A 27064-nucleotide genomic window follows, 5' to 3' on the forward strand; every position below is an offset into this window, starting at 1 on the left:
TGAGACGCTTCAAGTCAAAGGCAGTGTATGTAGCTGGGAAGCGTTTGGTAGTTCCAGACACCCTTTCTCGGAGCCCTCTACTGGGCCAGGAAGACACGTACGAAGAGGAAATATAAGTTTGTATAGAGTCAGTGGAGGCATGCAGGCCAATTTCCGATATGAAATTAAAACAAATAAAGGAAGGTTACAAGAGTGACCACCATCTGCAGACTGCAATGACTTTCACCAGAAATGGATGGCCGAAATATTTTTTAGCTGTCCCCTAGATGTACATGTATATTTTGCTGTATGCAGTGAACTCTCAATTTAGAACGAACTATTTCTCTTCAGGGACAAAGTTATCATACATATAGTCTTAAGGCCCGGGATTTTTGATAACATTCACGGAATTCTTGATAACATCAGGGATTAGTCAAATGCCGGGAGAGATCCCAAAGTTGTGTATGGTGGCCTGGAATCGCGAGACAGATCCAAGACAAAATAGAGACATGTGAATATTGTCAGGTTAGGAAGCCAGCACAGAGGAGGGAACCACTGAAGGCAGCCTTTCTACCAGACAGACCATGGTAGAAAATTGCAATCGATATTTGTGAAGCCAAACAATAAAGATACCTGGTAGCTATTGACTACTTTTCACGCTATTTGGAAATTATGCATCTAACAAAAACAACCTCTCAGCATGGAATTGGAAAGTTAAAGAGCACATTTGCACGATGGGGAATCCCGGAAATCGTAGTATCAGACAATGGGACCCAGTTCACTTCCTCAGAATTCAAGGAGTTTGCTGAGAAATACAACTTCAAACAAGTATTTACCAGTCCTCACTAACCACAAGCAAATGGTGAAGCAGAAAGTGGTGTCAAAATAGCGAAGTCCATACTTAAGCAGAATGATGTATTCCTTGCCTTGATGTCCTATAGAGCCACACCGACGGCTGCTACAGCTGCCAGCCCAGCCTAATTTATGATGTGACGCCAGATGAGGACCACCTTGCCCGTTATTGAAAAGCAGTTAAACCACAAGTGGCCCAATCTCAAAATCATCAGGCAGAGAGACCTTAAGACAAAACAAAAATATGAATTATTTTACAACCGGCGCCACACTACACATACTTTGCCAGATATTACTGAGGGAGACAGCGTCAGAATCAAATGGCATGGAAATGATAACAAGTGGTCAACACCACGCATAATTATTCAAGCCGACAAAGGCCGAAGAAGCTACTTGGTAAAAACTCCACAAACGACATACATGCGCAATCGAATCCATGTACAGCGGATGCAAAACCATGAGAATCTACTTCCAGTCAAGACAAATACGTCTACAGATATTGCAACAAAGTCCCTAAAGTGTCCTGTCAGGACTCATTTGGAGTCCAGCACAAATTCTCTCAATAACATGGAGCCCGTGCCACTATCGGATGATTCTACCACCCAGCGTGACCCAATGCAGCCAACCCCCAGCAAGCCAGCTGTACCCAATAGGCCCAACAGTCCGAACACTCCAGTGCGGACGTTAAGTGGTAGAGTCGTCCGAAAACCGGCCAAATTCAGTGATATTGTCTAAGAAAGTGACTTTTATAAATGTGCCAACGGGTTGTGTAGTATTCGATTTCTGAATTAGTGCAATAAAATTGGACTTTTAGGTTTCTATAGTATTAGAATCAGGACTATCATGTGCACGTTTACAGTAACCTATTATATAAATCAATTCCGTTAAATTCTTTCAGTGGACAGTTCAGATAGAAAGACAGTAAATTCATTACTTACTTATTTAATGTTTTCATATTGGCGGAATTGAATCTTTTTTTTTTCTTATTTACTCATAAGCAAACTCTTATGTTCGGATAATCTTAAAAGAGGGGAGATGGGTGGTATGGTAGTTTACTTGGTAGTTCTAACTAATAACTGATCCCCTTTGTAGCTGCAACATTAGATAGGGACTGCTTCCGGAGGCAGGGGGGCGCCGCGATCCATCATGGAAGCTTATTGATGTGTACTCGAAACGTGTGTGAATAAATAATGTTTGTGTAACAACTTAAGACTCCCTCATTTTCATGACAACTACCTAACGCAATACAAACACGATTCGAACCAAATCACGACTGACAAAAATTCAAATGCCGATATATATAAAAAAATCGGCTTATCTGTAAATTAACATCTGGAGGCGTTTATAAATATATTTATAATCACCCATAAACCTTTACATAAATCTAACTACTATTGGTTGTTTGACGAAGTTCAAGAGTTTAACTGATTTATACCCAGGCGATAGTATTGATCGAAGTATAGATCCCTCTCACTCGCAGTGATGTGTAAGAGGATTAGTGGGATGTTGAGGGTGAGGTGAAGATAGATAGAGTAGCAGGAAACCAGGTTAGGCTCTTCTACAACCGTGGCCGTTTTATTGCTTGAAGTCGATATGGTACGCGAAGAAAAGCTGCAATGGTAAGAATTTTGAGCTGCAGATGTTTCTGAGCATCTTCAGTTGATTAGTCCTAGTGTGACTAGATGCTAAGGTCAGATATAGACGAAAACAGATGACTATCATTGAATATTTTCAGTGCTAGTAATTTGCAGAACACTAAATTATACAGTCTGAATTCAGGGAACAAAAATCAGCATACATTGCTTTGAACAAAAATTATTATATTTAATTTTACGACGTCCACAAAATTAGAAGACTATAGGTGTATGATGATGTGTGAACTTTGCATCCTCAATGGGTAGTAAATAAAACATGACCCGACACCCACGTTCCTTGGTGTGACTCTGGACAGATCACTAAAATAATAGAATAAAATATAAACAAACAGGCACACATATAATTATATTGTTATAAAGGATATACAATATATCAATATAAAAAACAAATATGCAACTTTATATAGTGTATTGGCATTAGGCCGTTAGGATACAACTTATCTAACTTACGAATCCATTAAGTTTATTTTATGAGTCTATTCATGTCACCGTGCACAATATATATTGGCATGAAAGAAACATCAGGTAGAGAGTGATTATTGGTGTTGAAGTGTGTTGAAATATTAGAGAAAAACTGAAGATATCTATAAAAAAAAATTTTTTATATGAAAGCGATGATTATTCATTCTCTTAGAAATTTCTTGAAGTGTTTGTCCAACATATTACATGCTACATAGTTTTACAGTTATCAAATAAGTCACATCTGTTGATATGAAGTCAGTGTTATCACGTAGAGAAAATACCTCTTTTGTATTAGTGCTACTGAAAAAAGTACTTTTTCTTATGTTTACACATTGAAAGCACCGATGTCTGTTACATTTAGATGACGAAAAGTGTCTTTTTTATTTTCTTTCTGTTTAGTTCTAATTAGAAACTCTTGCAAATTCTTGGGTCTTCTATAAGCGAGAATTAGTTTAGTTTTCTAAGGTGATTTTACGCTTGTGTATTTTGTTTGGAATACGGCATACATTCAGTTACTTTGTTTCTTGTAGTGTATTTTGTTAATATAATCAAGCATTAGGTAGAATAAGAAAATGAGCATATAATAAAAAGGTTACTGCATTTGTATGGGAAAGTATGAACTCGTTTTGTCGGATGGATATATTTCACTCCCAAGGTCGTGCAGTATTCCATCCGAAAATGTGATGTGTGATGTGATTTGGATTTGTAACGTAGCTTTAACAATTTTTCAGTCATATTGCTACGATGTCTGCAATGTGGCAGACTATAGTGATGTCTAGCACTGAGGCATCGTGCCGCAGATATGTTGCATGATGTCCCACCCAGTCACATTATTCTGACACCAGGCCGACCAGTCCTAACACTAACCTCTTAATGTTGTAATGCTGAGCGCCAAGCGAGGTAGCTGTTAGTACCAGTTTTGTAAGTCTTTGGTATGACTCAGTCGGGGATCGAACCCACGACTTCCCGCATCCGAGGCGGACGCTCTAACCACTAGGCCACCGGAGCGGTCCATCTGAAGAAAAAAACTCGTTCGTATGGTCCCATACAAATGCAGTAACATATATATATATATATATATATATATATATATATATATATATATATATATATATATATATATATATATATATATATAATTGTTATGACGATGCATATCATTTATGACGTTACATAATGGCGTAATTGTTATTTTTAAATAGAAGACGTCATCCGTTTTCTTTCAAAACATTTCGTGCCTGAAGAACCATAAATGCGAAACTAGTTGCACAAAGTTTGTGCTGTTTTAAAAAAATCCCAATTATGAAATTTTTAACAACATAATGGTCTCAAGCTATGATCCGCCGAGAGTAATGACGTCTATGTAATATCAAACACCAAAACTATCTGAAAAACAAATGAAAAGCAGCCTTCACAACAGTTTCTTGAACACATGTGTTGAGGGGGGGATCGTTCCATCAGGTTTACGACTGAAACTGAAACTATGCATAGGAAGTGGAAATGAAAAATTCCAAAATTCTATCGACAGTCTCTTACATAAAGTCTCGCTAAAACAGATGCGAGCGATTAGCAGAAGAACGACAGAAACTTGCACTAAAGGTAGGAAAACAGATGGAAAATGTTAGGGATGAATTGAAGAAGAAACTAGATGGGCAAAGCATTTTCATTTTCGATCAAGAAATATATCAGAAACAGAATCAACAAAAAATAATATACTTCTGAAATAGAATGAAAAACTGAACCATTTATGAAATAGTAAAGAAGAAAAAAGTCAACAAGTTGAAAAAAACAGAGAATACCATATAATCCATAAACAGCTGAAAAAGCAGCAGCAGAAAAGCAGCAAATCATCACAACCATAGAGTAATGAACAGCAAGAAATAAGGTATTTAAAACCCAAAGAAACTACTGCAGTGAACAGTAATACACATATAGCACCTCCCAAGACATAAGTAAACCAAAGAGTCAACATAAATAGGAAATTTATAAATTCAAACAAGAATCAAACATGATGAACAACAGCACACAAAAAATTGACTCCCTAGGGCACAACAAAGAAGACATACGTAGAAGCCGTAAAACGGGAAATCAGAAACGGTGACCATGAGAAAGACACTGACAAACCTGGCAAAGATTTTACAAAGGCTAGTAGAGACGACATCACAAGACAAAAGAATAGAAGGTTCGACATATGCAAAAGTAGAAGAGAGTGGAAACAAGAACAAAAGAGAAGAAAACAAATTAAGAGAGGTAAAGAATCTGTTAAAACTCTCACGTAGAAGATTAACTGATAATGACTATAAACTGTAGTGTTAGGCAAAAGGCTAAATGTTTGTCCCAAACAAAAATGTCACAATAAAATTAAATTAGCTGAAAAAATTTCTAATTTTTCTAGACGCTCAAAATTAAAAGAATATTTTTATGATAAAGCATACAATAATTCAGAGTAAATCGAATTCTTTTCGTTCTAAAAAAGTGGGTTATTTTAATACAATTAAATCACCTTTTACACCACCTAGTGGACGTGATCATATTTAGAAAATTGTATATTGACGCGATCACAAAAGAGATATTAACTGGTAATCATCAAAAGCAATATCATAGTGATATTTCTAAGGACGAAATTAAGTCTTTATATAATCTAATGAAAGAAGACAGTATAGTGATTAAAAAGGCTGACGTATCAAACACTGTTATTATTATGAATCAAAAGAATTATGTTAATGAAGTTGAACGTCAATTAAATGATGAAAAATACTACAAACATATTAAGGAAGATCCGTCAACATAAATTAAATCAAACATTTCAATATGCATTAATGAGATCGGTAAAAATAACAATTCCGTATATGAGGAATTTGATACTTTCCCTCTTAACATACCTACACCTCAATTCTACATATTACCCAAAACTCATTCAAATCCTGACCATAATTTACCTTTAAATTATCCAGGACGACCCATTATATCAGGTTGTAATCCATATTCTGAAAACCTATACAAATTTATTGACAGTGTTTTACAACCGTTAATGAAACCACTTCCTTCATACATTAAAGATATTACTGATTTCATTCAAAAGTTGAAGTCTATTCCACAGCTATCTGATAAATCAATCCTGGTATCATTAGAGGTAACATCACTATATAACACCATTCTGCATGCAGATGGTATTGAAGCGTGTAAATATTTTCTTAATAACAATCCTAATAACAGCACACTATGTACTGAAGATATTTGTAAAATAATAGAACTTATCTTGGAAAATAATTATATCAATTTAATAATACGAATCACATCCAAATAATGTGTACGGCGATGGGTAGTCCTTGGCCCCTTCATACGCTCCCCTTTTCGTCAGTAAATTAGAAAAAGATTTTCTTCAAAACGAAAAGTTTAAACCATCTGTTTGCTTCAGATTTTTAGATTACATATTTATAATCTGGAACCATTCAACTGAAGAACTGAAAAAATGTATTGATCGCCTAAATCATTTTCACCCGACGATTAAAATTGCTTATACTGTATCTAGTACACATGTTTCACTTTTAGATGTAAATGTAATTTTAAAAAATATTGATAACACTATCTCTACAAATATTCATATCAAGGAAACTAATATCCACCAATATGATAAATATTCTTCATGTCATTCCATGTCATGTAAAATTGGTATACCATATAGCCAGGCCAAAAGGTACAGGACGCATTATTTCAGATGATTGTCAATTAAAAACTTCCTTGCATAAATTACAAACATTTTTCCAAAACTGAAATTATCCTAAACGTACAATTTATTCTCCGCTAAACGAAGCCCGTAATCTTACTCAACACGAGGCTTTAAACACAGCAGAATGTAAGATAGAGAAAAATATAATTCCTTTCACAATATAATATAATTCTTCACTACCTAATATAGGTCTTATAATTAATAAATATTATAGTCTCCTAAATTTATCAAATAAAACCAGCGTAAAATCACTTTAGAAAACTAAACTAATTCTCGCTTATAGAAAACCCAAGAATTTCCAAGATTTTCTAATTAGACCTAAACAGACAGAAGATAAAAAAGACAATTTTCGTCATCTAAATGTAACAGATACAGGTGCTTTCAATGTGGAAACATAAGAGAAAGTACTTTTTTCAGTACCTCTAATACAAAAGCGGGAAAACCCGATATTCATCAAGCGCACATACGATGTAGGGCTACATTGTCTGTGTATAAATGCCTCACCGTAGGACGAAATCGTTACATTACGGAACGTCTTGTCAGTGAGCAGTCTACTTAAGTACTTGCACATCTTCAGCTGTAGATGTATGTGAGTTATTTATTAATTTCTTATGTATATTATCGGTTATACCTATTGCATTACCAGGTTTACTTTTGTATATTTTCTATATAGCTTCGGCTTGCGTAGTATAATGCAAATATTTTCTATTCTTGTATGTGACTTAACAGGAGATCTATATTAGCAATCAAGTTACATTTTATTAAGAAGCGTTAAGTACCATAGGATTCTTATCAGACACAGGTAGGTTCACTTCTGAACCTGTATATTGCTTTGTAATGTTGTGCCGATAACGTAATTTGTATAGCTTACCACAGTGCTGTCCAGCCTGCGGCCCGCGGGCCGCATGCGAACCTCGGGTTGATTTAAATAGCCCGCAAGAGCTTGAGCAGCTATATAGTTGTTGATTTTCAGTTTTCTGTTGAGACCCTCGGCTTCAAGAAAAACATTTTTTAGTGGCCCATGGTGTCAAAAAGATTGGACAGCACTGGCTTACCATATATAACGTCATTATTATCATATATGCCCGTGTCATTTTTAGTACACGGTGTTAGATTTCATTTCTGTTGATCAGAGCTGACCATAGAGATCAGAGCTGACCGCGGCAGCTGTGGACCTGATCCATGGTGATCAGAACTGACCCTGGCAGCTGTGGAGATGATCCATAGGGATTAGGGTTGAGGGGGTACCAGCTCAAGAGCTGACCAAAGAAGTTGACCGTGACGGCTGTGGTGCTGGCCATAGTGACTGTGGAGCTATGGAGCTGGCGACGGAGCTGGTTCAGCGGAGGCCGTGCAGCTGATTGAACAACATGTTGCTGCTTGGGTAGCAGCTGATAAGACGTTGCTGCCCGATTGGTGGGCGCTGATTGCTTGATTGACCCAGTGATTGAACAATGGTCGGTGACTACATGTAATGCTGTCTGCTTGATTTACCAGTTTGACTGGTAGCCAAGTATGCTAGTGACGGAGTGTTTTGTGTTAACTCCATACATGTAATCTTTTAGCTGTGGGCTAATTTTGTGGTTTGTTATACCCAGTGCTTTGGGACTGTAAAGATATTTTGTATGATATATATCCCATTGTTTCATAATTTTACTCTTTGAATAAAATACCTTATTTTACTATGTGAGTAAAGTACATCAATTTTACTATTTGAGTAAAACACATCATTCTTTTCGTCGTATGAAATTACCGTGAATCATTTTTACTATTTGAGTAGAACACATCACTCTCTTCGTCCTGTGAAATTACTGTGAATCATTAACCTTTGTCCTTGTACTGTATAAGGTCATCTATATGTATTCACATTTATGTTACATTGTTAGGTTCGTGCGGATTGTGTTAATTTTGTCCAATATTTGGATCTTATACACACACGTATTAATCATACTTCTTTTTTCATTTGAGTCATTCAGCAGTAAACATTGTATTTTTGTAACCATCAAAAGTGTTCTCTTATAAATCCGAACCCAAACCGGTTATCTTGTTACAACAACCTACTCCGCAAACTGGCTGCTCTCCAAGGGTCGCAAGAGCTCAGACACCAACAGCTGGGTATTGCGCTCCTGTCTGGGCTCTATCATCCCACCCCAAGCCAATTGATGTCCAGCTCAACACAACAGTGCGTATAATCTCTGGAACACTACATCCTACACCTTTACTATGGCTGCCAGTACTCAGCAACGTTCCTCCTCCAAGTCTGCATCGCCAGGAAGCAACCTTAAAAGTGTTGGCTAAGATCTATGCCAGTGGGAAACTTCCACTGTACATGGACATCACCTCACACCCAGCAGTCCGCTTGACTTCGAGACGCCCAATCTGGTTAGGTTCGTTGCCAGAGGATATGACAGCACTTTCGGCATGGAGTATAGAGTGGTTTTCAACAGAAGTTGTAAACCATTCTCTCGTAGCTGAGCCATCTATCTGCTCTCCTGGCTTCAACCCTCCACGTCATTTGTGAACCACGCTGCACCGCTTTCGGACAGGACAGGGTCGTTGTGCAGTCAACCTTATCCGATGGGGCAAGGCCACTGACTCTTCCTGTTGATGTAGAGCTCCATGTGACACGTTGTGAACAACTGTCCACTAATGAAGTTCCACAGTGGACTGCAGGCTCTGCACAGTGCTAATGATGACGCTGTTAAATGACTGAGCAAGCACTGCTCACAATAATATACTAATGTGTGATATTGTATCGAACAAAATTATAAATTGTACTGACCCCATTTTCAATTTTAGTACATATGTTTAACTTAGTACAATCAGTATATAGAACAACACACATTACATAGACAAATTGTACATAAACCGGCATTAACATACTGTAATGATTTATATTGTGATTTTAACTGTTAGCTGGCTTTGTAGCACCATCTAGCGTCTTAGTTGTGGCTCACTTGATTCAGCCTGTTGGGTACATATACGAGCAACTGGGGTTTAATGGTGATGTGGGATGTGCCATGTAATGTGAAGAATTCCCCTGCGAAATGTAAGGGCAAGGAAACCAGATCGCTAGATAAATGTCAAGCGAGAGGGGAGTTCCAGCCAACGTTCAAGCAAACAAGAGCGAGGGAACTGATTAACCACCTCTTATGGAGGGAGTACGAGCCTTAGCTTAAGCAAACAAGGGTGTGTGCTTTGGGGATTTTTAACGTAGCTTTAACAATTTAGTTCAGTCTTATCGCTACAATGTCTGCAGTGTGGTAGTTTATAGTGATGTATAGCACTGTGGCATCATGCCGCAGACATGTAGCATCATGTCCTACCCAGTCTTATCCTGACACCAGACCGACCAGTCATAACACCAACCTCTTAATGCGGAGCGCTAAGCGAGGCAGCTGTTAGTACCATTTTATAAGTCTTTAGTATGGCTGGACCGGGGTTCGAACCCGTGACTTCCCACATTCGAGGCGGGCGCTGTAGCCACTAGCAAGGAAAAAACTAACACAATAGACCAGAACAAAGAATAAAAATAGCCTAGACAAAATTCACTCCAAATTAAATAATAATAAGAAGAAGAACGAGAACAAGAACAAGAAGAACAACAAGAACAAGAAGAATTATGGTTCGTCACATGCAGTAATAGGTAACTTCTGATTTGGTTTCCCTACCATTTGACAAGTGTGACAAGATCTACAATATTTAAAAACAGTACTATTAATTTTCGGACAATATAACTGATTAAAAGCTTGCGATAAGTCTTAGATTCCAAGATGACCAGCCAAGGGTTTTTCATGGGTAAGACTAAGAATTTCTTACCGATTTGACATTGGAACGATTTAACAGCTCACTAACAACTCGTCACAAGTGGGTGCTTTGCTTGGTCTCCAGTTTCCCAAACTTAGAAACGGTGACTAGTCTGGCTTCAGTTTCACTAATAGCCCTCTGAATCAAAAAGGAGATCTCGGGGTGTTTGTTCCTGTTCTACATATCATGATTGTCTTATGTCACCTTGATTAGAATAGAGAAAACTCGTAGTCAGAAAAGCATCTCTGTGATCAACATCAACTGACTGATCATTAACATGATTAATAGTTACCTTATCAAAAGCCTAACCAATAAATGTGTCGGCTAAAGAAAGAATTTTCAAATCAACATCATTCTCAAGAGCTCTTTTTTTTCCTCCATTGCTCTGGTAACTTAAAGAAAGGAATATAAATCAGCGATTGCACATTCAACTGGATCAACGTTTTGATCTAATTGAGGTTTGTCAGTTACAAGTAGATTAACCATGAAACCTTTCGTGTTAGGTCCTTACAAAGTAGTCATTAAATACCTTCAGCAAAGTGAGTCACTGTTCCGACAGCCACAAGTCTAAGTCGGATCTCAGATTGATATTATTGAGAGGAACATTAACAAAACCGCACCATACTACCTGAATGAGAACACCTTCCCTTGAAAAAGACTTCTTGGACAAAGGCAAAGTAACAAAATATAAAAGACTGTGAAACTCCAGTACCCGTTAATATTTTAATAGAGATAGGTTTGGTAGAATCACTAGTAGGTGATATAGAATCGTTCGACGTAAATGGTTCATAATTCTCCCTAATATAATCCGTTTTGAGTTTGCTTGATCAAAACGATGTATTGCTTTCAATACAAGACCGTGACTTTGACCTCTTTGAGATACGAGCGTTTGGGACAGCTGTTTTCATTTTGTTGCTTATTATTTAACCTGTAGGAATCAAATAGTTCCTTTTTCCTTGCAAATTCGACTTGTGTTTTATCTGGTTTCTTTTCTACAGTCCCCAAACAGTTATCGATATGCCTAAGGTATCAACGCATAACCCCACTTCAAGATATATTCCTTAATCACATCATAATCAGCACTGTGTTGTACCGACTTGTGAAGTGTACACTTAACGATCTTTGCCAGTAAGATCATTTTGTAATAATCAATTCCAAAGCTCTCTTGGCCAGTTCAGATTTTTAAGCAATGTTCGCAAAGTGGGGGAAGTATTTATCTACTGACAATAACCAAAATGTTCTGGCTATATCAAAACTTGAACTTGTATATATATGGGGTGTCCTCGGCCTACCAGTTATAATTATTTAAATATATACTGCGTTTCCCATCCTTCTCTCTGCATTTGCATTTCCTTCTATTTTTCTACTTTTTTGTGCATCTGTAGTATCTCCTTTTCTTCTTTCTTCATTGTATTTCTCTCGATTGATCGATCAATGGACTAAACGCTACTTTGGTATTATTGAGGATTCATTAAAATATATTCTGGATTATATCATTGTGATACATCAAAATTTTCAAGAGTATTTGCTATTTAGGACCTTTTTGGATTTAATTTACAATGCTGTAAGTGTAGTTTTTTTTCACATTGTTAGGAAGGGAAATAATTATTTGTTGATTTTATGAAACTTGATCTGGAATGTTAGAGTGTCATGTTGCGGAGAAAATTTGCCGATGCTTCATGCTTCATGTATATACCTATCTTCTTATAGTAATTCGTAGTTAAGAGGGCCTTGGATAATGTCAACGCGTATTATGTAAAATTACGACTATAGACCCGATTCTGAACACAAAGAAACTGCATGTCTGTTGCTTAACCATTACGCAACGGCCCGTCCGCGGTAAGTTCAAAGGGAATTATAACACCAGGCCGACAAGGTAGAGACTCCCATGTTTGTTTTGCAATCAGTCAGTGACGTCATGTCCGACTTGGAGCAATCTCGGGCTTTGGGAGACCGGAAACCCTTGAGTAACAAGTAAGTTCTAAATTACCCCAGGGCAGTTTTCAAAGAGACCAGACCGTATACAATCAAAACAGAGATTCAAATCTAGGGCGGAGTTCCAATAAGCAACCGCTTATGTTCGGACTAAATCCATTTTTCGATCAGTACATGTATGACCCTCGCCAGGGGTAGATCATAGAGAAGTTGAGAGGCATTAAACTGTACTCCGAGTTGTGCGCTCGTTCAAAGACGCAAAGGAATTCTAGTGAAATTCTAGGTTTGGATTTGCGAACAAAGGCTTCATGAGGGAGCTTTCTGGGTGGGTGTGAGAGTCGACATCTGAGAATCGGAGAGAGGGAAGAAACGTGGAGAGCAAGTGGTAGGCATCTATTGTGATGTCAGCAATTTGCTGGAGGTGCATTGCCGGAAGAAGCAAGTGTCGGAAGGACGGATCCGGAAGTGTAAGGAGAGCACGTAGTCAAGGGTACCGGAAGTACCAAAGTGAAACAAGAGGCGGATAGGGATTGACAGATGAGTAACAGAAACAATACTGAAAGGAAACACTCTCAAATAAGACCTTTCATTTCATATGTAGAAATAGTAATTGGCAACTGTGAATAGGTCATTGTATTTGTTCGAAAGAAATTGCGATTGAGAAATTTGTCGATGAAATTATTGAATATCTTTGACATATTTTGTTAAATTGTTATGCATTTCACCTTGAATTATGTATACACCTAGACCGTCGGCATTGCTGACTGTGGCCTCAGAGCTATTTATATTTTAAGTGTCCACCTTCTCCGGTATTAAAAGTAATACCGTAGGAGGCACGTGACAGGGTCATTTCTAACTGAACTTTTCTATCGAATTGAAAGCAAATTTGTTTTACAAAAATATTCCGAACTCAAAAAGCTCTTATGTTTACAAATGACCATTATCATTAAGTACAATATGCAATCCTGGACAAAAGTTAACCGCACAATAAAGATATGTATAATACTGCAGATATGTAAAACAATTGTGTTAAATACCTTTCTCTCCAGGGCAGTAACATAGATAGTCGCGGAATCACAGAGCATCTATGAGCAATCAATTATCATTGTTATCGGAAACGACAACATCATAAAGTATTATCAATACTAGTTCACATTAATATATGCAATGTACCAGGTAATTGTGCTTAAATGACCCCTCTGTGTCAAATATATGTGGGCATCAAGGTCATCCTATAAATCCTTCATTTAAAACTTTCTATACATTTTTATTCTTTAGACAGAATGGACTGGCCTACTATGATAATTAAAAATGTTCATAAAATGGATAACATCTCTTCAGTATTTTAATTGTTCACATCTTTATTAAATTGCTGCAGATTAACTTTATTTCAGTCGGTGCATGTAGCTGATCACATGTTCTTTTGCTTGCAAAACCTGGTCCATTTGCAGAGTAACCTCCTGAAATGGTAAATGACAGACATATGTCGTACAGAAATTAGAGTTATCTTCCATTATTCAATATTTTTTTACTCTCAAGTTATTAATAGTTCTCTTATTCATGCTAACATAAAAATTCCCACTTCATTTCAACCAGATGTACTTTATTTATTTCATAATTGTAGGTTATGATAATAACATAGCAGCTTAAACATTAATTAGGACCCAGTCCACTCAAAAAATGAGTGTTGTTGTTCATGCATCTTGCAAGCATGTTGTTGAAGAATTGTTTTGTTCACGTTAAAAATTTGATAAAAAAAATATACAAGCCACTGGACCTTTTTCTTGCATGAACCAAGCATTAATAAATGTGCTGATGTCCCAATAGTCTTGAATGTCCTGGTGTACCACAATCATACAGTCCAAAATGTCTTGTAATGAATTCTGAATTATTGCAAATTTGCAAACAGTCAACTGTCATTTTATAATTCCAACAAATATCTGAACTAACAATTCCCGTCAAATTATATTTAATCACAACTGCAAAATCTGATAATAGATTCCTAAACACTGATATGAAACAGAAATTAATAATTGTTTACCAAACCTCTATATGTACATACGCCCACTTGACCAACGACACGTTATATTTCCTATGCAAAATTCCACTAACTATTGAACTCATATTCTAATAAACATCTTGTTTACTACTTAAAATTCTGACAAAACGGCAGGTAGGCAAAAATAAAACTCAGAATTTAAGTTAATTATACAGAACAGTATTAAAAGTCTTTCATCTCAGTTTTATTAAAACTCAAGACGAGCAACAGTCTAGTTATGGAATCTGAATTTAGCGCTGATTGCTTTTATTTGGTTAATTTGTAAAGCAAAAGACAAATACAAATGGGTACTTGTTTTTTTTTAAACGTTTGGGTGTTTATATATATATATATATATATATATATATATATATATATATATATATATATATATATATATATATATATATATATATATATATATATATATATATATATATATATATATATATATATATATATGGTTTGCCAATCACTTTTATTTGTTTAACCCACTTTATACCTTTATTTAATATTTCTTAAAACTATTTTTATATTTTATTTAAAGTAGCATACAGTTTTTGGAGTCAATATTCATTTTAAGCATGTATAAATAGTAAAACATTATTTTTTACAAGTTTACATCAATCTATGTGTGTGTGTGTGTGTGTGTGTGTGTGTGTGTGTGTGTATGTGTGTGTGTGATTGGATTTGTATTTTTAACGTAACTTTAACAATTTTTCAATCATATCGCTACGATGTCTGCAGTGTGGCGTTTTATAGCTACATGTAGCATGATGTCCCACCCAATCACATTATCCTGACACCAGGCCGACCAGTCCTAACACTAACCTCTTATTGCTGAGCGCCAAGCGAGGCAGCCGTAAGTACCATTTTTGAAGTCTTTGGTATGACTCGGTCGGGGATCGAACCCACGACCTCCCGCATCCGTCAATCTATTTCTACTGAATTTTAACATGACCACATGATGACAACATCGATACGCTTTCCTTTCGGCTAGTGTAGCGGTGTGTGGATGGTTTTGATAGACGGATTGTACCTTCTTGCAAGGTGTCCGCTTAATTCAGTTCTCGTTATCTAAGAGATGATCGCTCTCGGTGTTATTGCCCGGATAGAGTAAATATTAAAATAAAGTGTGAAATGTATAAATGGAATAATAGAGATCTGAGCAGATATATAGAACAGAATGACACGAGCACCCATAGATGAAACAAACAACAATTTAATCAATTATATAAACAACTGTGATAATACATTACCTGAGGAAGATAAACTTCTTTTTAAATAAATTTTTCACCGAATTTCAAACACAAATATATTTATATAAATATCCGATCTGTTTTAAATAATAGAATTGGTTCATCATATAAACCAGTGAACAGTCGAAGTCATTGCCTTGTACAACTTCATAACCTGCTTATTCCAGTCCACTCCAACTTAACTGTGGTTGTTCTTCTAGGTCCTTTCGCTTTTCCCTTTTCCATAAACAAACCTAGTTTCATATGATAAATGTACTTCCTGACGGCTATTCCATCCTGACTCCCATTAACATCACATGAGACATAACAGTTCGATTCTCGTCTCAATTACACAAAAGAATGAATGAAATGCATCAAATGATTTAACTACGTTATTTTCAGCGAATACACATATTCGAGTCTTTAGCAATAAATGAAATCATCTAAGATAGGTGAATTCAAACGAATTCTCGTAACTCATATCAACTAAAGTAATGCATAAAATTCTTAGATTCCTATAACAATCAAGACGACGAATTCAAACAATTCGTCAAACTTTTATAAAGAAGATCAGTGTATAGATGAACTCAACACACTTATACTCATATCAAGAAAATTGATCTACGGATTTAAACAAATATATTCGTGCAAATATAGGCAATTAAATTCAAGCAAATCATTATTTTGGTATCAACGAATTACATGAGATTGACGCAAATACCTTGTGCTTTCAAGCTTTGTTCGCTTCGACCGCCAGAATTGTGCATGTTGACTTTCCCGACATCCGGTCCCTTTGACAAATGTTTTACGAGAGAATTTCTTCCAGATTCAATCTCGGAGTCCCTTATATTTTCACTCTTGCTGGAAAAATGTAGACTGACTAGATTTTCGATGGACCAAGAAATTTCGTGTGGGAAACATGCCCCTTATTTAGCGTAACCAATCAGGACTAAATCTTTATACCGCCTTTTATAACTAGGCGCCAAAATTGCGCTCAGCTTAACTTATAGATTTCCAAACCTGGATCTGGAACAACTTAACTCTGACGGTTCCGATATAAAATCGAAGTTCACCTTCCCTTTTCTAGTCGTTTAACGGTTTAAAAAACCAAGGCTTATTTAAGAATCACTTCCTCTCCCGACAGAGACATTAGAAATCATTGCAGTATAGCGATTTAACAAGCACTTGTCCCCATAAATCTAATTAATAGTTCTTAGGCCCAAGGTAAAGTACTCTTCATAGAACGACAGAAAATTGTATCCTTACAGCTAGTGATTTTGAGAGTAATTCAGAAAAAAATGGGTAGACCCACAAAGTGGTGCTGACAGTCCAAATCACTTATCGTTTGATCAACAGAACCGCCAACAGAACGTCATATGCCAAGGCATCTGGATTCAGAACAAGTGAAACGAAGGCATGCATCTTATGTTTGCAACGAGATCTATCATCGAACGAGCTCAGTGAGTTAAATCTTAAGTAAAGATTGACGCATGTAGACAACATTCAATAAAAAGTGTATGGCATGAATTGTGGTGATTTGCTAACAGTCGTTTGATGTATCACAATAAAATAGTACAAAATGTCCTTGTCTGAATTCACTAAAATTCTAAATTACTGCTTGAATTCAAAAATATTATTGAGCACTTTGTAATTCCGGTGACTAATACTTTAAATTAATAAGTACAACAAAATCAAATATTTAACACAACAATAAGACTGATTCGCGTAGATTGTACTTCAAGAGTGAATAATTTTTCAAGTAAACAAGATTATATACCCCTCTACTTGACCTATGTCGCAATTCCTGAAAATGCTCAAAATAATTTTTGTTCTAGACGTTTTTAAGATCAGAATCAAGTGTGTATATTTAACTCAGACTGAAGTAAACATGTTTACTTCTAATAATGAATATTTAATCTACAATGATCGAGAAATATTAGCTATGTATCATGTTGCTTACAAAATAAATGTTACTGTCAGATACACCATTAAGTTGATTTTGGACAAGGTCAAGTGCAAAATGCAGATTTACATGGCATGTAATTATTAGGAAAAGCCAAAAAAACAATAATTCAAAATAAATATACATAACACTTTAAACAGCAAATTGTCCAGGACATTTGATAATCCTGCTAAAATGTATTAAAGAGAATTTAAGCTCTTCTGAGGCAAAACATGTTTGCTGTCAGATGCATAGCGTGAGTCTCAAAAATATTTTACTTTTTTTTATTTTATTTTATTTCTCAATGATAGTTAAAATTAGGCAAAATTTGCTGAGCGTATTAGTGGGACTGATGATAGTGAATCTGCAACACATTGTCTCAGGACAACGTGAAGTACTAAACAGCAGCACATTTTGAAACAACACAAACAGCAAGATCCCTCTGATTTCATACTATACTACCTATCTAGAATTGCATATGCTAATCTCCCAAGTCCAGCTGACTTTCCATGTCAGAGGCATGAGAATAGACAGATGATGCCAGTTTCATTTGAAAGGAGGCTTACGTCAGATGAAGTTCGAAACCTGACGCATTTATTATGTATAGACGCAGTATAACTCAAACCAGTATTGTTAGTGCTTGTCTACTGGTCTTCCGTGTACAGACAATTGTGAATGATGTGCAGTGTTCAAAAGACATTACTGACACCAATGAAGACAATCTTGTGCGAGTGTGACTATTTCCATAGCTCATATTCTGTACCCCTACTATTTCTATCATAAAAGGGAATATCAGTTATATCGGAAACTTGCGTACGATGAACTCAAATTAATTGTCACTACGTTCCATGTATTAGGATAAAAGAAATTCAAAATTTTGCGCATGCCTAGTCCAGTAGAATTATATATTTTTTTATCAGGTGTAGATTTCCAATATGATCAAATGTTTACACTTAAAAAGTATTGAAGGACTAGTAAATTTCATTGTCTCGTAAAAGGACAAATAACACATCGATGTACGATAAATGTCACGTGATTATAAACTTTTCCAAAGTCAGCTTATCGTTATTAATGTAGTTGATCGTAATAGACTCTTTGTTACCTGCTAGTCTTTGTTCTACTATAGGTATCGATAACTATGTGATTTATGGACCTTTTCGTCAGCTGCCGCAGGCCTAAACAGTCTAGCGTTTTTTATATCGAGATGAAAAGGGGAATAAACAATGTACTCTCACTGTTTCCTTCAAGAGTTAATTCTCTATATAAAATCGCGTACAGTAGCTTACAATCTTGTAGGGCTCATTCATTATTCATGTATCTAAAAGAGTGAAATAAGTTTCATTATATCTCTAAGAAGTGATACCAAACAATGCTGCATTATAAATAAATATTAGAAAAATATAAAAAAGTGTGAAATAAATATGTGCATGACATACAAGATACCAATTCTTAATGTTACTAAATTAACATGGGCATAACAAATAATATTTAAAACCATTCGCATGAAAATAGATGGGATTTTTAAATAAGAGTAATTAATGACGTCTCCACGATATCACAAGAAAGATATAAGTTTATGCATTTTGGAAGACGTATTACCCGGTAATGTCAATATTTAGAGAAGTACCAGAAATAAATCTGTCAGTTTATAAATGTTAGAAAAAAATTCCAGTAAAGTAAATGTTTAAACAAGAAGAATAAGTGTTGTAGTAAATTTGATTGTGCTATTAGTATTGGCTGCAGTGATGTGAATAGTAGTGAGATTAGATAAATAAAGATACTGTATGGCACCAGTATTAATGATAGTAGTAGTAGTACTAGAAGTAATAGTAGTAATTGTTATTGTTGATTTTGCTTTTTATGGTGATGTTGGCAATTGAAAATCAAGAGCAATCGGAAATATACATTTGAACCTGGAAGTAGGTAGAAAATTAATCTGTGCAGAAGAATACAAGTCTGAGATATTTTACTGTATATCATACTCATTTTGAATATCGTTTCGTAAATTTGGCTCTCATTTATTACTCATTCGACTACATATTCGTGAAGTTTGCTTGTATGTTGTACTAATTCAAATACAAATTCGTCAAGTTTCCCTGTATGTTATACTCATTCTAATACAAATTCGTCACGTTTACCTGTATGTTATACTCATTCCAAGACAAATTCGTCACGTTTTCATGTATTTTATACTCATTCCAATACAACTTCGTCAAGATTCCCTGTATGCTATACTCATTCCAATACAAATTCGTCATGTTTCCCTTTATGTTATATTCATTCGAATAGAAATTCGTGAAGTATCCCTGTATGTTATACTCATTCCAATACAAATTTGCGAACTTTGCCTGTATGTTATACTCATTCGAATACAAATTCGTCAAGTTTCCCTGTATGTTATACTCATCCCAATACAAAGTCGTGAAGCTTGCTTGGATGTTATACTCATTTCAATATAAATTCGTCAAATTTCCCTGAATGTTATACTCATTCGAATACAAAAATTAGTGAAGTTTGCCTGAATGTTATAATCATTCCAATAAAAATTGGTGAACTTTGCCTGTATGTTATACTTATTCGGATACAAATTCGTCAAGTTTCCTTATCTGTTATACTCATTCGAATGCAAATTCCTCAAGTTTCCCTGCATGTTATACTCATTCCAATACAAATTCGTCACGTTTCCCTGTATGTTATGTTCATTCGACTGTATGTTATACTAATTCGAATACAAATTCGTGAAGTTTGCCTATATGATATACTCATTCCAGTACAAATTGGTGAAGTTTGCCTGTATGTTATACTCATTCGAATACAAATTCGTGAAGTTTGCCTGTATGTTACACTCATTCCAATACAAATTCGTGAAGTTTTCGTATATGTTATACTCATTCCAATAGAAAATCGTAAAGTTTCCCTGTATGTTATACTCATTCGAATACAAAATCGTGAAATTTGCTTGGTTTTTATACTCATTCCAATACAAATTCCTCAGGTTTCCCTGTATGTTATAGTCATTCAATAAAAATTGGTCAACTTTGCCTGTATGTTATACTCATTCGAATACAAATTCGTCAATTTATCTGTATGTTATACTCATTCCAATACAAATTCGTGAAGTTTGCCTGTATGGTATACGCATTCCAACACAAATTCGTGAAGTTTGCCTGTATGTTATACTCATTCTAATACAAATTCGTGAAGTTTGCCTGTATGTTATACTCATTCCAAAGGAAATTCGTGAAGTTTCCATGTCTGTCATACTCATTCGAATATAAATTCGTCAAGTTTTCCAGTGTGTTATACTCATTCGAATACAGATTGGTGAAGTTTGTATGTTATACTCATTCGAATACAAATTCGTGAAGATTTTATGTCCATTATGATCTTCAGAATACAAAAATTAGTGAAGGTTGCCCGTATATGATGCTGACATAAATTAGTGAATTCCATAGGTTTGACTAAGTTTCATGGTGATATTTTTTATATTTTGTAATTATGAATCACACGATTAAAAAGGTTTACCTCTGACATGCGACGATGAAAAAGTAAAGAAGAAGTGCATAGTAGTCCACGATCTTCTCATTTATTTTCCACGTGTAAATAACGTTTTCGTCTTTGGCTTGCCCCAGGACATAAAAGCTGTATCCTTTTGGTGCACAGCTGCTTAATAAATTATTCGTTATAGCAATGAACTCACTGTAACCTATTCAGATTTGTAAATTACGTGTTTTATGCTAAAAATAAACGTTGTTATGCAAATAAATAAAAAATAATCTCATAGTCGACTGACTGACATTTGTTCCTCTTTAACGGAGACTACAATAGGTTCATCAACATCACAATGATCCGTTATCTTGAAGAAACCAAAAATAATCCAACTACAAATCAAAAGAAAAGTGATGTGTCAACTAATACATTTATAAAATGTAACATAGAATTGAATGCGACAATATAAATAGGTCAATATAAATTAATAAAACTAACATGTCATTGTACTGGCCATTTTCCTGACGCTCGTAATGATTGAAAGATTTCAAGTACACGCAGAATCCATTGCTAAATGATTTATCTTACCTTTAAGATAGTAAAGACGAACATTTTGCCCCTAATATTTTGAAAATACATTTTAAGATCACCGCTATAATTATTACTATTGTAAGTGAATAATTCGTAGTGACAATAGTACGTTAATGGTATATATGTGGGAAATCAGGAGAAAAATGACAAATATTTCAAATATATATAGAATGGATTAATTTGTAATGCAAAATTGTCCAAAACTAATACATATTTAACAAGACGCAACTCTTAAAACAAGTATATATGAAATATTAAAGTGACTCTAAGAAGAAAAATTGACTTGTTCCTCGTAATGCATGCATATATGTATTGGTGTGTGTGTGTGTGTGTGTGTTTATACATGCAAACATCGGTCTATATGTAGGTCTTTCTGTGTTGCACGTACTTGATTGAAGGCATACATGCACTTGATTGAACTCATATATCTATTTATTTTTAAATATATGTTTTAATTCATGTGTGTATGTCTTAATATGGAGGTATGCATGTATATATATATATATATATATATATATATATATATATATATATATATATATATATATATATATATATATATATATATATATATTCAACACACGTCACTCAGGATGGATAATGGTTACATTACAGGTAGTATCGTAAAATCAGTTAAAAAGTGCATCAACAAGACCATGAAAATTCAATTGCTGACACATATGGATTAAAATTTATCAAATTCCGGCATATGTACAGATACAATTAAGAGTGAAACAAATTTAACTTTGTTTCACAAAAAATCATGTATAAAAATACAACTTGGTAACGATACGTGGATGTTTTAGAAATAACTTTTAGGAAAGAAGCAATGACAAAATGAATAAGACAACGTAATTCTAATCATACACACAGTCGTAAGAAACTCGCCCTGTATAAAACAAGAAATGAGGCGATATTTGGCAAACACTACTTTTTAAAACATACTTAAGGACAAATATAGGGAAAGGGGCCTTTACCATGATTCACGGGACCGACAAAATCACAGACTCTTTTAAGAGAGATAGTTGATTTATAAACATAATACACCAAACATGTTCACTACTGTGCTAAGACATTTTGGATGTCAGATGGACTTTATACTTGTACAGGAATGCTATACCACCTGCCATCAACAAATTAACCAGTTCCATAAATTATCATTCACAGATAACAAACAGCCATCCCTGCTCCTGCTTCTACGGAATGTCTCCACCAAAATAGCGTTTTCCTGAGTGAATAAACGAACCCTGTCTCTCAACTCTACAAATGCATCGATGGATGGGTGGGCATATGGATGTATGCATATGTGTATGTATATGCAGATATTTAAATTTATTTTTATTGTATTGTCTGTCCCTGAAGGACAACAAAATTTGATTCTACCCTAATGGCTCTACTCTACAGTTATAGTGAACCGAATGTACGCATTTATACTGTCGACCAGTCATAACACTAACCTCTTTATGCTGAGCGCCAAGCGAGGCATCTGCAAGTACCATTGTTTTATAAGTCTTTGATCTGACTCGGTCGGGGTTCCAACCCGCGACCTCCAGCATCCGAGGCCGTCGCTTTAACCACAAGGCTACCCGACTTTGCAGTAGGCACAAAAGCGAGAAATTTGGCATACCTCAATGGTATTTCCATATACTGTGAATGAAATTTCTTTGGATGTGGAAATCACGTAGTATAGCTTCACCAATGGGCTCGAGAAATGATTGTGAACAGGTCCAAAGTAGCAGCTAACTTTATCAGTTATTAAAATAGAATTAATGAATTCTGCCAGAGTAGTCAATAAATGCTTCTGAAAGTGAAATAAATTAATTATAAAACATACAATCGAAAAAGTAAGCGGCTTCTTCGTTTGTTGGTTGTTTTTATATTTTATTTTTACGTTCAGTTTCATATTGAAGCCTAATATGTAAAAAGTTGGGCTAGTAATCATTTTAATGTACAGATCTAAAGTAAGGCCAAGTTATACAACGTCCAATTCAAATTACACACATCAATCATACGCGAAAAAAGGGAATTAAAAGTTCTTTTAACAGCTAAGATATACCAAGTCTTTTTTATATGGCCAGTGCTTTCAATCAGGAGAATCTGGGAAATTATTTTTCCTGAAAATTCAAATGCAAATTACGAAATTGTAGAGCTGAACCAGTCTATCCCAATCAATTGCGAGTTGCCAACAGTTTCTATTCTGAACAGTAATACACATTTCGCTACCTTGGCACGTAATATTATGAGTCTCGAAATACTTAAACAAATTCATGCATAGAAGTATGATTTAGGATCCTCTCAAAATTTCACATCAGTAACTGTTTTTCGTTGTAGAATGCTTTGTGCCGTCATAGAATATTCGCTTTAATGATGGTCATGTGTTAACAGTACACTGCTTTACCTACCGACCCGCTTATCGACAACTTCATCTACCAGCTAAACTTGTGTACATACGTATTTTAGTGCGTACCTAATTACCTACATATTTACCGCCTACCTACCTGCCTACCAAGCAAGCTGCCTATTAACCTACCCATCAAACTGCCAACCTACCAACATGGCACTTAAACGCATTCAGGACTAACCGCAAACAGCAACAATTAGTCAAATTATACTGATGGGAAATCTATCATTTTTACAACACTATTAGATCTTGATACTTTGTCATCTGACTGTGACTGCTTGCTGATCCTCCAAATTCAATGTTGGTGACAGATAAGAGTTGACGCATCCTCTCTCTCTCTCTCTCTCTCTCTCCTCTTTTCAGCCTCATTCGGGTCTTCCACCGTATTTTGGCCGTCTCTGCTATATCCTCTCTGGATAGGGGTACACGAGGAGCTATTTTTATTTTAAATTAAATAAATATGCAACCTAAATATTTCTCACATTTTTACTTCTATGATCAGATATTATCTCCTCTTTCTTTAGATATCGTCATAATTGTCATATCGTAATTCAACAGAAACTAAGGTTAATATGGGTCATTTCGCAGTCTTCTGTTTTCGCAACTATCTTAGCAGAATCTCTCTTTTGCTTTAAAGGTCTGTGTCCTTCAGACTTCCAGACACCAGTCGCTTGGACAATTTTTTAACGAGAAAAAAATGTTTGCTATTTGTCCTCGGAGTCAAGACTTTTTCCTTCCACAGAAAAAAAAAACTTGGACTGACTAATTTTACAATGGAGAATACTTAAAACATTCAATTTTGTCTGGGAAACACGCTTCCCTTGTTTAGCGTAGCCAGTCAGGATTAAATCTATCTAACCGCCGAAAAACCCACTCCTATCCAGGTTTGAGTAACTCCTCTTATTTCCACACTTTCTTAATTAACCGATTTATGGAAAGTCTCATCCTATGACACTTATTTAAAAAAGTACAAAGTTGCAACTGCATCATTTCAACCTTAATAATTTTCGATACGTCCCAAACCAGGGCCATTAAAACAATGTATTCGAGCACGGGTCTTAGCCTTACGACGTTACCTAAACACAATCATCAAGTTAACTGGATGTGTCACGCAGACCGTGCAATGTTCACTAAATTATGTGTTGCCATAACATCTTACAAAATTCACATTGTTGTAAAAAGCTGCCACCAATGTTAAACGTATTGAATTATTCAAGGGAATGACTAATCCCCAGTAGAAAGTCTCTTTAATGGAACTTTGTTAGGGTATTCATTGCATAATGTTCAGCCATCCTGGTTAAAGTTGATCACATTACCATTCTTTTCTTACACTGACGACTTTGACATTTCCTCCGGGCACATCTCCAGTTGTAGCCATGGATTGCGCTTAGTCAAAGTGTTCCATGCATCATCGTGCTCCTCGCCCCAGAAAGTAGGTCACGATGACTAACTATTCTTGCATTAAATACTTTGTTGTATGCAAGTTACCCCCAGAGTGAAACAAATGCCAGATATAGGCGAGCTTGTTTATCTCTCTGACGACTCTTGTTATAGTAAACACAGAAGGTGGAACATTCAAGCATTACTGTGCACGTAAATAACTTCCGGTTTGGAATCGATTGTCTCAACCTAATAATAATGTATATCTTTGGAAGCATGCATGTTTCCAAAAAAAGGTGTTCATTGATTTGAAACAGGACAGGCATTGTGTGTGTATGTTTTGACATTCGCTGCAAATAAAAGTAATGAGTGGCCTAACTCGTGAATGTAGTTACCCAAAATGCAACCTGTCAATCGTTTGCCTTCAGGTTTTCATATCAGAAAACCAAAATCACATACATATTCGTATTTAGGTTATAATTTATATGAAAATGCATGCTCTCTTGCATAATTAAATAACGAATTAGGTGATACACTATATGATCCTGGAAGATAGATGTTGATAGCCTCCTTTTCCCGTCTTTGCCATTTAATTCCCACTCGTCTGCTACTTTTAAGGTCACTGTAATAGCTCATCAAACTTTCTATGAATATCTTATAAAAGTATAATGTAAATATGGATGCATTGTTGCTGTTTTGTCCGCCAAATACAAATATCAACAGTACATCCTTTATTATTATTTTTTTAAAAAGACCAATCGTTTGAAGATAAAGTTTATTTTCGTATAAATTGCTCCTCGTTTTCATCCCTCTTTAGCAATTACCATCTCGGGCACTGATTTGTGTCTTCATCTCATCTTGTCTCAGATGTAACATCGAGAGATATCATTTATTATGCTTCCGGATCACTGTGCACAGATTGAATTGTAAGGTATCTTTTGCAAAGTTGTCAACGGTCTACAAGGAACAATGCACAGAATGAAGCACGAAATTCGTCCATAATGTAACTGTCAGCCATAAGACGCTCAAAGAAACAAAAAAAAAATCCTTATACATGTGATCATTTTCGTAAACAGTCAATTTATTCCCTGTAGAATATCTACATTTTAAGCAAAGAATTTAATCTTTTTAAAACATTACTGAATGCCATAGCATCATTTCATTATTTATTTTGTATTTTGGTTCAAGTCAGTGCATTATATATCTTTGTTCTTCATTCTTAGGACCGAGATTTTCGGAATTTTTTTTTTTTTTTTTGGGGGGGGGGTATAAATACGGAGGAAAGGAAAGTGAAAATATAGTCTTTCTTATTTTATTTAAAAAAGTGTACTCTGATATCCCTATGTGCTCATTTGCTAAAATGAAGGAAAAAAGGAATAAAAGGAAAATCAAATAATATCATTTCAAACTGGGGCCAAATCTGTATACCTTGGGGCCAGTAAGGCTCTTCCAGCATATCCTTCATCACTTGCCTGATTGTTCTGTCATGCATTTAACGAGTGGACGTACTCGATTCAAAACACAACAATAAATCAAAGACATGAGCATCGCGATAATGACTGGTT

This window comes from Sinohyriopsis cumingii, chromosome 6 (assembly GCF_028554795.1).
Source record: "Sinohyriopsis cumingii isolate HCF-2022 chromosome 6, ASM2855479v2, whole genome shotgun sequence".
Lineage (NCBI taxonomy): Eukaryota > Metazoa > Mollusca > Bivalvia > Unionida > Unionidae > Sinohyriopsis > Sinohyriopsis cumingii.